This window comes from Nicotiana tomentosiformis, unplaced genomic scaffold, assembly GCF_000390325.3.
Source record: "Nicotiana tomentosiformis unplaced genomic scaffold, ASM39032v3 Un00010, whole genome shotgun sequence".
NCBI lineage: Eukaryota > Viridiplantae > Streptophyta > Magnoliopsida > Solanales > Solanaceae > Nicotiana > Nicotiana tomentosiformis.
The window spans coordinates 611411-620000 of record NW_027174569.1 but is presented as its reverse complement, the minus strand read 5'-3'; positions in this window follow the sequence as shown (position 1 = coordinate 620000).

Here is an 8590-nt window from a genome sequence, read left to right as displayed (position 1 = left end):
CGCGGATGGAAGGAGGGCGAGAGCGTAGCACGCACGCTCTATGCTTTTCGCCAGCTTTCCCTCTAGTAAAAGATTAGCTCGTACCCTCTCTCTGTGTCTAGGGATTCCTGGGGCATGAGTTAAGCATATAGTTGATTGCTCTTTCTTTCGATTGAGCGTCGGTACTTTTGGAGTCTCTCTCTGTAGGCGTGCAAAACAACAGAGCCACTGCTCTTCGGGGTGATGAGGTGGACAATTCCTTACTCCAGCTTCAAAGGAGCATCTTTGCATGAATCAATACTAACTCCTCAGTCAGCTGACCTTCGATTTCGGAGATTAGAGCAGAAGAACTCCGTAACGGCGGAGAGGGGCTGAAAGCCACTTGACTGTAAGGAGAGGGGCTTTTTCGAAAGGCTAGAAACTTATACGTATATAGATATAGTGAGTGTGCGTGCGGGGTGTAGGTATACCACTTACGAGAAAGAACCCCAAGTCAGTAAAGTAGTTAACCAAACACAAGTAAGAAGTTCGTCAGTCCTTCCTCCGATGCCTCCCGTTCATTCTTCTTCATTTCATCATTTTGTTGTGTTGTTCTGTTCATAGGTCCCAAGCCCTTCTTAGAAAGCCCTCTTCCCTCTCCTTAAGTTAAGAAAAAAAGAATGCTGCTTGATTGAACGAACATTGTAAGAACCTTTCTAACTGACACCCCAGTCATAATGCCACCCACGTCTTTTTTTCTTTTGAACAAGCCTTCTAAATCCAAATTTTTTTTATTTGAGTTCATAATAACTGGCGGGTTTCATTAATGAAAAGAAAAGCGGAGGCCCGCCATCTGCTAGCATTGTGGTTTTCCATCGATTCTTTATCAATGGCCCACCCTTTCTTTGAACCTTGTCAATGATCGAACTTAAAGATATGAACTGAGTGCCATTTGATGAGTAACTGAGAACAAAGGAGAGGGATATGGAAAGAATGAAGTAATGAAAGAGGAAGTCATTGCTAGTAGTAACGACTTGTCACGATCCATTGGTTCATATAGAATCCATGTCCTAGGTGTATCAAAAAACATTCTTTTCGCTAAGCGTATATAATAAAATAGAGTGAAAAGGTCCACCCCGAAACCAAGGGGGTACTAACTAACAGCTGAGTCCTCTCCGAACCGCAGGAGATAGTTGCCCATCATACGGCTCACCAACTTCACTTGCCTCTATGGGAGGCTCGCTCCGGGCAGGTTCGGATCACTTACAATACACGGGCTCTACGAAGGAAGGGGTTGGGTTAGGAGCGTTTTCAATATGATTCTTTTCCTGTATTTGTTCGATGAGAAATGCGAGTCTGTTTTGTCCACTTTCTTCATCCCCCTCTATCAAAATGATCAAAAAGGAAGGCGAGCTTGCTTCTTATTCCCGTGTTTGATCTCTTCCATCTCTGCCTGGCTCGTTGTCACCTATGTTGAAGAAAGGTTTGGAACCCTGTAGAGAATGAAGAGGGGCCAAGGATCTTCCTCTCAACAGTGCTTTTCGAGGCTCCCCCCTGAATAAGTAAGGCCCCGTTAGCCTGGGCGAAGATGGGGATAAAGAGTAAGGATTGAAGCCCCCTTAGCTCTGCCAGGCACTGGACAGGGGTTAGCTCTGTAAATGTGTAGAGCCAAGTGTAGTGTGGTGTAGTAGTAGGCACTTCTAGGCCCCTTCCCGGCTACTGGATCACTCCAGTGCTTCGGGTACTACGGACCCTCTGCCATCCATTGCAGCAGAGCCGTTTCATGAGCGGGGGGGCTAAGCGCAGTTCTTTGAATCAAACGTTGAATGAAATCGATTCTTTTTTAGATATCAAAATCTAAATCGGATAGGATAGATGGATGGATCTATCTTTCTATTCATATATATTACTAATCAAAATGGATTTTTATAGTGTTGTAGCGTAGCAAGAAGCCCCAAATCCTTGATTTGGCCAGGAAAGACTGCACTGCTTTGGGCCCAGGAAGCGAAGGGAATGAGCTCGGCTGCTTCTCCTCCACACTTCTTTTTCTCCGTGCCCGTTCCGCATGCGCTTCGCGCGCCATTGGCGCTTTGCTCTCCTCTTATTCTCCATTGGACGGTTCGGATGGACTTCGCCGTTCTTTCCCAACTAAAATCGAAAGGGCTGTATCACATCGAGATGTCGATTCGTTTTCCGCCCCCAATGAGATGGGGAATTTGTATAGCCCACGCCTCCGAGTGGGTCGGGCCCCCCAGAACCGGATCGCCTAAAATTTTTCCGGGCCATCAAATACGACCTAAGGAACAATAGTCACCGCTCTTCCTTGACTGTTCCTCGTTTATTTGAGTTTTACGGACAAAAAACTAGAATTCCGCCCGATTCCCATATTTTCGTGTGCTATAGCCCACGCCTTCTGAGTGGGCCCGGGCCCCCTAGAAAAGCGGATCGCCTAAAAAAATTTCGGGCCATCAAATATGACCTAAGGAACCATATTCACCGCCCCGTCATGACTGGTCCTTGTTTTCTTGCGTCTTACGGCCAAAATACTAGAATTCCGCCTGATTCCCATATTTTCGCGTGCTATAGCCCACACCTTCGGAGTGGGCCCGGGCCCCCCATCATCGGATCGCCTAAAATATTTTTGGGCCATAAAATACGACCTAAGGAACCATAGTCATCACCCTGTCATAACTGCTCCTTGTTGTTTTACGTCTTATAGCCAAAAAACTAGAAATCTTCCCGATTCCCATAGTTTCGTGTGCTATAGCCCACGCCTTTCGAGTTGGCCCGGGCCCCCTAGAAAAGCGGATCGCTTATAAATTTTTCGGGCCATCAAATACGACCTAAGGAACCATAGTCACCGCCCCGTCATGACTGCTCCTCATGTTTTTGCATTTTATGGCCAAAAAACTAGAATTCCGCCCGATTCACATATTTTTGTGTGCTATATCCCACGCCTTCCGAGTGGGCCCGTGCTCCCCAGAATCGGATCGCCTAAAAAATTTTCGGGCCATTAAATACGACCTAAGCAACCATAGTCACTGCCCCATCATGACTACTCCATGTTTTTTGTTTTTTGCGTTTTACGGCCAAAAAACTAGAATTCTACCTGATTCCCAAATTGTCGTGTGCTATAGCCCACGCCTCCGAGTGGGTCGGGCGCCCCAGAACCGGATCGCTTATAAATTTTTCGGGCCATCAAATTCGACCTAAGGAACCATAGTCACCGCCCTTCCTTGACCGTTCCTCGTTTATTTAAGTTTTACGGACAAAAAACTAGAATTCCGCCTGATTCCCATATTTTCGTGTGCTATAGCCCACGCCTTCTGAGTAGGCCCGGGCCCCCTAGAAAAGCGGATCGCTTAAAAAGTTTTTGGGACATCAAATATGACCTAAGGAACCATATTCACCGCCCCGTCATGATTGGTCCTTGTTTTCTTGCGTCTTACGGCCAAAAAACTAGAATTCCGCCTGATTCCCATATTTTCAAGTGCTATAGCCCACACCTTCGGAGTGGGCCCGGACCCCCCATCATCGGATCGCCTAAAAAATTTTCGGGTCATCAAATACGACATAAGGAACCATAGTCATCACCCTGTCAAAACTGCTCCTTTTTGTTTTACGTCTTACAGCCAAAAAACTAGAAATCTTCCCGATTCCCATAGTTTCGTGTGCTATTGCCCACGCCTTCCGAGTTGGCCCGGGCCCCCTAGAAAAGCGGATCGCTTAAAATTTTTTTGGGCCATCAATTATGACCTAAGGAACCATAGTCACCGCCCCGTCATGTCTGCTCCTCATGTTTTTGCATTTTATAGCCAAAAAACTAGAATTCCGCCGGATTCACATATTTTCGTGTGCTATATCCCACGCATTCCGAGTGGGCTCGGGCCCCCCGAAACCTAATCGCCTAAACTTTTTCCGAGCCATCAAATACGACCTAAGGAATCATAGTCACTGCCCCGCCATGACCGTTCCTCGTTGTTTTGCATTTTAAGGCAAAAAAACTAGAATTTCGCCCGATTCCAATATTTTTGTGTGCGATATAGCCCATGCCTTCCGAGTGGGCCCGGGCTCCCCAGAATCGGATCGCCTAAAATTTTTTCGGGCCATTAAATATGACCTAAGCAACCATAGTCACTGCCCCGTCATGACTACTCCATTTTTGTTTTTGCGGTTTACGGCCAAGAAACTAGAATTCTACCTAATTCCCATATTGTCGTGTGCTATAGCCCACGCCTCCGAGTGGGTCTGGCCCCCACGAACCGGATTGCCTAAAATTTTCCCGGGCCATCAAATATGACCTAAGCAACCATAGTCACCGCCCTTTCTTGACCGTTCCTCGTTTATTTGAGTTTAACGGACAAAAAACTAGAATTTCGCCCGATTCCCATATTTTCGTGTGCTATAGCCCACGCCTTCCGAGTGGGCTCGGGCCCCCAAGAAAAGCGGATCGCGTAAAAATTTTCCGGGCCATCAAATACGACATAAGGAACCATATTCACCGCCCCATCATGACTGCTCCTCATTGTTTTGCGTTTTACGGCCAAAAAACTAGAATTCCGGCCGATTCCCATATTTTCATGTGCCATAGCCCACGCCTTCCGGGTAGGCTTGGGCCCCCCAGAACTAGGTCGCCTAAAATTTTTCCGGGCAATCAAATACCACCTAAGGAACCATAGTCATCGCCTCGCCATAACCGTTCAGTGTTTATTTGAGTTTTACGGCCAAAAAGCTAGAATTTCGCCCGATTCCCATATTTTCGTGTGCTACTTCCCAGTGGGCATCAAAACATTTTCCGCCCGATCGCTTAAAATGTTTCCGGGCCATCAAAAATGACCTAAAGAACCATATTAAACCCCCCGCCATGACCGCACCTTGTTTGTTTTTTGTGTTTTACAGCCAAAAAAACTAGAATTCCGCCCGATTGCCATATTTTCATGTGCTATAGCCAACGCCTTCCGAGTGGGCCCGTGCCCCCAGAACCGGATCACCTAAATTTTTTTCGGGCTATCAAATACGACCTAAGGAACCATAGTCACCACCCCATCATGACTACTCCTCATTTCTTTGAGTTTTACTGCCAAAAAACTAGAATTTTACCTGATTCCCATATTTTCGTGTGCTATAGACCACGCCTTCCGAGTGGGTCGGGCCCCCCAGAACCGGATCGCCTAAAAACTTTTTGGGCCATCAAATACAACCTAAGTAACCATATTCATCACCTTGCTATGACCGTTCCTCGTTTATTTGCGTTTTATGGCCAAAGAAACTAGAATTCTACCCGATTCTCATATTTTCGTGTGCTACATCCCAGTGGGCAGGGCCCCCGGACACGGATCACCTAAAATGTTTCCGGGCCATCAAAAATTACCTAAGGAAAAATAGTCACCGCCCTGCAATGATCGTTCCTCGTTTATTTGCGTTTTACGGCCAAAAACTAGAATTCTGCCCGATTCCCATATTTTCGTGTGCTATATCACACGCATTCCGAGTGGGCTCATGCCCCCCGAAACCGAATCACCTAAACTTTTTCCGAGCCATCAAATACGACCTAAGGAATCATAGTCACTGCCCCGCTGTGACCGTTCCTCATTTCTTTGCATTTTAAGGCAAAAAAACTAGAATTCCGCCCGATTCCAATATTTTTATATGCGATATAGCCCACGCCTTCCGAGTGGGCCCGGGCTCCCCAGAATCGGATCGCCTAAAATTTTTTCGGGCCATTAAATACGACCTAAGCAACCATAGTCACTTCCCCATTATGACTACTTCATTTGTTTTTTTGCGTTTTGCGGCCAAAAAACTAGAATTCTACCTGATTCCCATATTGTCGTGTGCTATAGCCCACGCCTTCGAGTGGGTTGGGCGCCCCAGAACCGGATCGCCTAAAATTTTTTCGAGCCATCAAATACGACCTGAGGAACCATAGTAACCGCCCTACCTTGACCGTTCCTCGTTTATTTGAATTTTACGGACAAAAAACTAGAATTCCGCTCGATTCCCATATTTTCGTGTGGTATAGCCCATGCCTTCTGAGTGGGCCCGGGCCCCCTAGAAAAGCGGATCGCTTAAAAATTTTTCGGGCCATCAAATATGACCTAAGGAACCATAGTCACCGCCCCGTCATGACTGGTCCTTGTTTTCTTGTGTCTTACGACCAAAAAATTGGAATTCCGCCCGATTCCTATATTTTCGTGTGCTATAGCCCACGCCTTCCGGGTAGGCTCGGGCCCCCCAGAACTGGGTCGCCTAAAAATTTTTCGGGCAATCAAATACCACCTAAGGAACCATAGTCATCGCCTCTCCATAACCGTTCAGCGTTTATTTGAGTTTTACGGCCAAAAAGCTAGAATTTCGCCCGATTCCCATATTTTCGTGTGCTACTTCCCAGTGGGCATCAAAACATTTTCTGCCCGATCGCTTAAAATGTTTCCGGGCCATCAAAAATTACCTAAGGAACCATAGTCAACCCCCCGCCATGACCGCTCCTTGTTTGTTTTTTGCGTTTTACAGCCAAAAAAACTAGAATTCTGCCCGATTCTCATATTTTCATGTGCTATAGCCAACGCCTTCCGAGTGGGCCCGTGCCCCCAGAACCGGATCACCTAAATTTTTTTCGGGCCATCAAATACGACCTAAGGAATCATAGTCACCGCCCCGTCATGACTACTCCTCATTTCTTTGAGTTTTACTGCCAAAAAACTAGAATTCTGCCCGATTCCCATATTTTTGTGTGCTATAGACCACGCCTTCCGAGTGGGTCGGGCCCCCCAGAATCGGATCGTCTAAAATTTTTTCGGGCCATCAAATACGACCTAAGGAAACATATTCATCACCTTGCCATGACCGTTCCTCGTTTATTTGCGTTTTATGGCCAAAAAACTAGAATTCTGCCCGATTCTCATATTTTCGTGCGCTACATCCCAGTGGGCAGGTCCCCCGGACACGGATCACCTAAAATGTTTCCGGGCCATCAAAAATGACCTAAGGAAAAATAGTCACCACCCTGCAATGACCGTTCCTCATTTATTTCGCCTGATTCCCATATTTTCGTGTGCTACATCCCACGCATTCTGAGTGGGCTCGGGCCCCCCGAAATCGAATCGCCTAAACTTTTTCCGAGCCATCAAATACGACCTAAGGAATCATAGTCACTGGCCCGCCATGACCGTTCCTTATTTTTTTGCATTTTAAGGCAAAAAAACTAGAATTTCGCCCGATTCCAATATTTTTGTGTGCGATATAGCCCGCGCTGTCCGAGTGGGCCCGGGCTCCCCAGAATCAGATCGCCAAAAAAATTTTCGGGCCATTAAATATGACCTAAGCAACCATAGTCACTGCCCCATCATGACTACTCCATGATTTGTTTTTGCGTTTTACGGCCAAAAAACTAGAATTCTACCTGATTCCCATATTGTCGTGTGCTATAGCCCACGCCTCCGAGCGGGTCGGGCGCCCCAGATCCGGATCGCCTAAAATTTTTCCGGGCCATCAAATACGACCTAAGGAACCATAGTCACCGCCCTTCCTTGACCGTTCCTTGTTTATTTGAGTTTTACGGACAAAAAACTAGAATTCCGCCCGATTCCCATATTTTCGTGTGCTATAGCCCACGCCTTCTGAGTAGGCCCGGGCCCCCTAGAAAAGCGGATCGCTTAAAAATTTTTCGGGCCATCAAATATGATCTAAGGAACCATAGTCATCGCCCCGTCATGACTGGTCCTTGTTTTCTTGCTTCTTACGGCCAAAAAACTAGAATTCCGCCCGATTCCCATATTTTCGTGTGCTATAGCCCACACCTTCGGAGTGGGCTCGGGCCCCCCATCATCGGATCGCCTAAAATTTTTTCGGGCCATCAAATACGACCTAAGGAACCATAACTGCTCCTTGTTGTTTTACGTCTTACAGCCAAAAAACTAGAAATCTTCTCGATTCCCATAGTTTCGTGTGTTATAGCCCACACCTTCCGAGTTGGCCCGGGCCCCCTAGAAAAGCGGATTGCTTAAAAAATTTCGGGCCATCAAATACGACCTAAGGAACCATAGTCACCGCCCCATCATAACTGCTCCTCATGTTTCTGAATTTTATGGCCAAAAAACTAAAATTCCGCCGGATTCACATATTTTCGTGTGCTATATCCCACGCATTCCGAGTGGGCTCGGGCCCCCCGAAACCGAATCGCCTAAACTTTTTTCGAACCATCAAATACGACCTAAGGAATCATAGTCGCTGCCCCACCATGACCGTTCCTCATTTGTTTGCATTTTAAGGCAAAAAACTAGAATTCCACCCGATTCCAATATTTTTGTGTGTGATATAGCCCACGCCTTCCGAGTTGGCCCGGGCTCCCCAGAATCGGATCGCCTAAAAAATTTTCGGGCCATTAAATACGACCTAAGCAACCATAGTCACTGCCCCGTCATGACTACTCCATTTTTGTTTTTGCGTTTTATGGCCAAAAAACTAGAATTCTACCTGATTCCCATATTGTCGTGTGCTATAGCCCACGCCTCCGAGTGGGTCTGGCCCCCCAGAACCGGATCTCCTAAAGTTTTCCCAGGCCATCAAATACGACCTAAGGAACCATAATCACCGCCCTTCCTTGACCGTTCCTTGTTTATTTGAGTTTTAC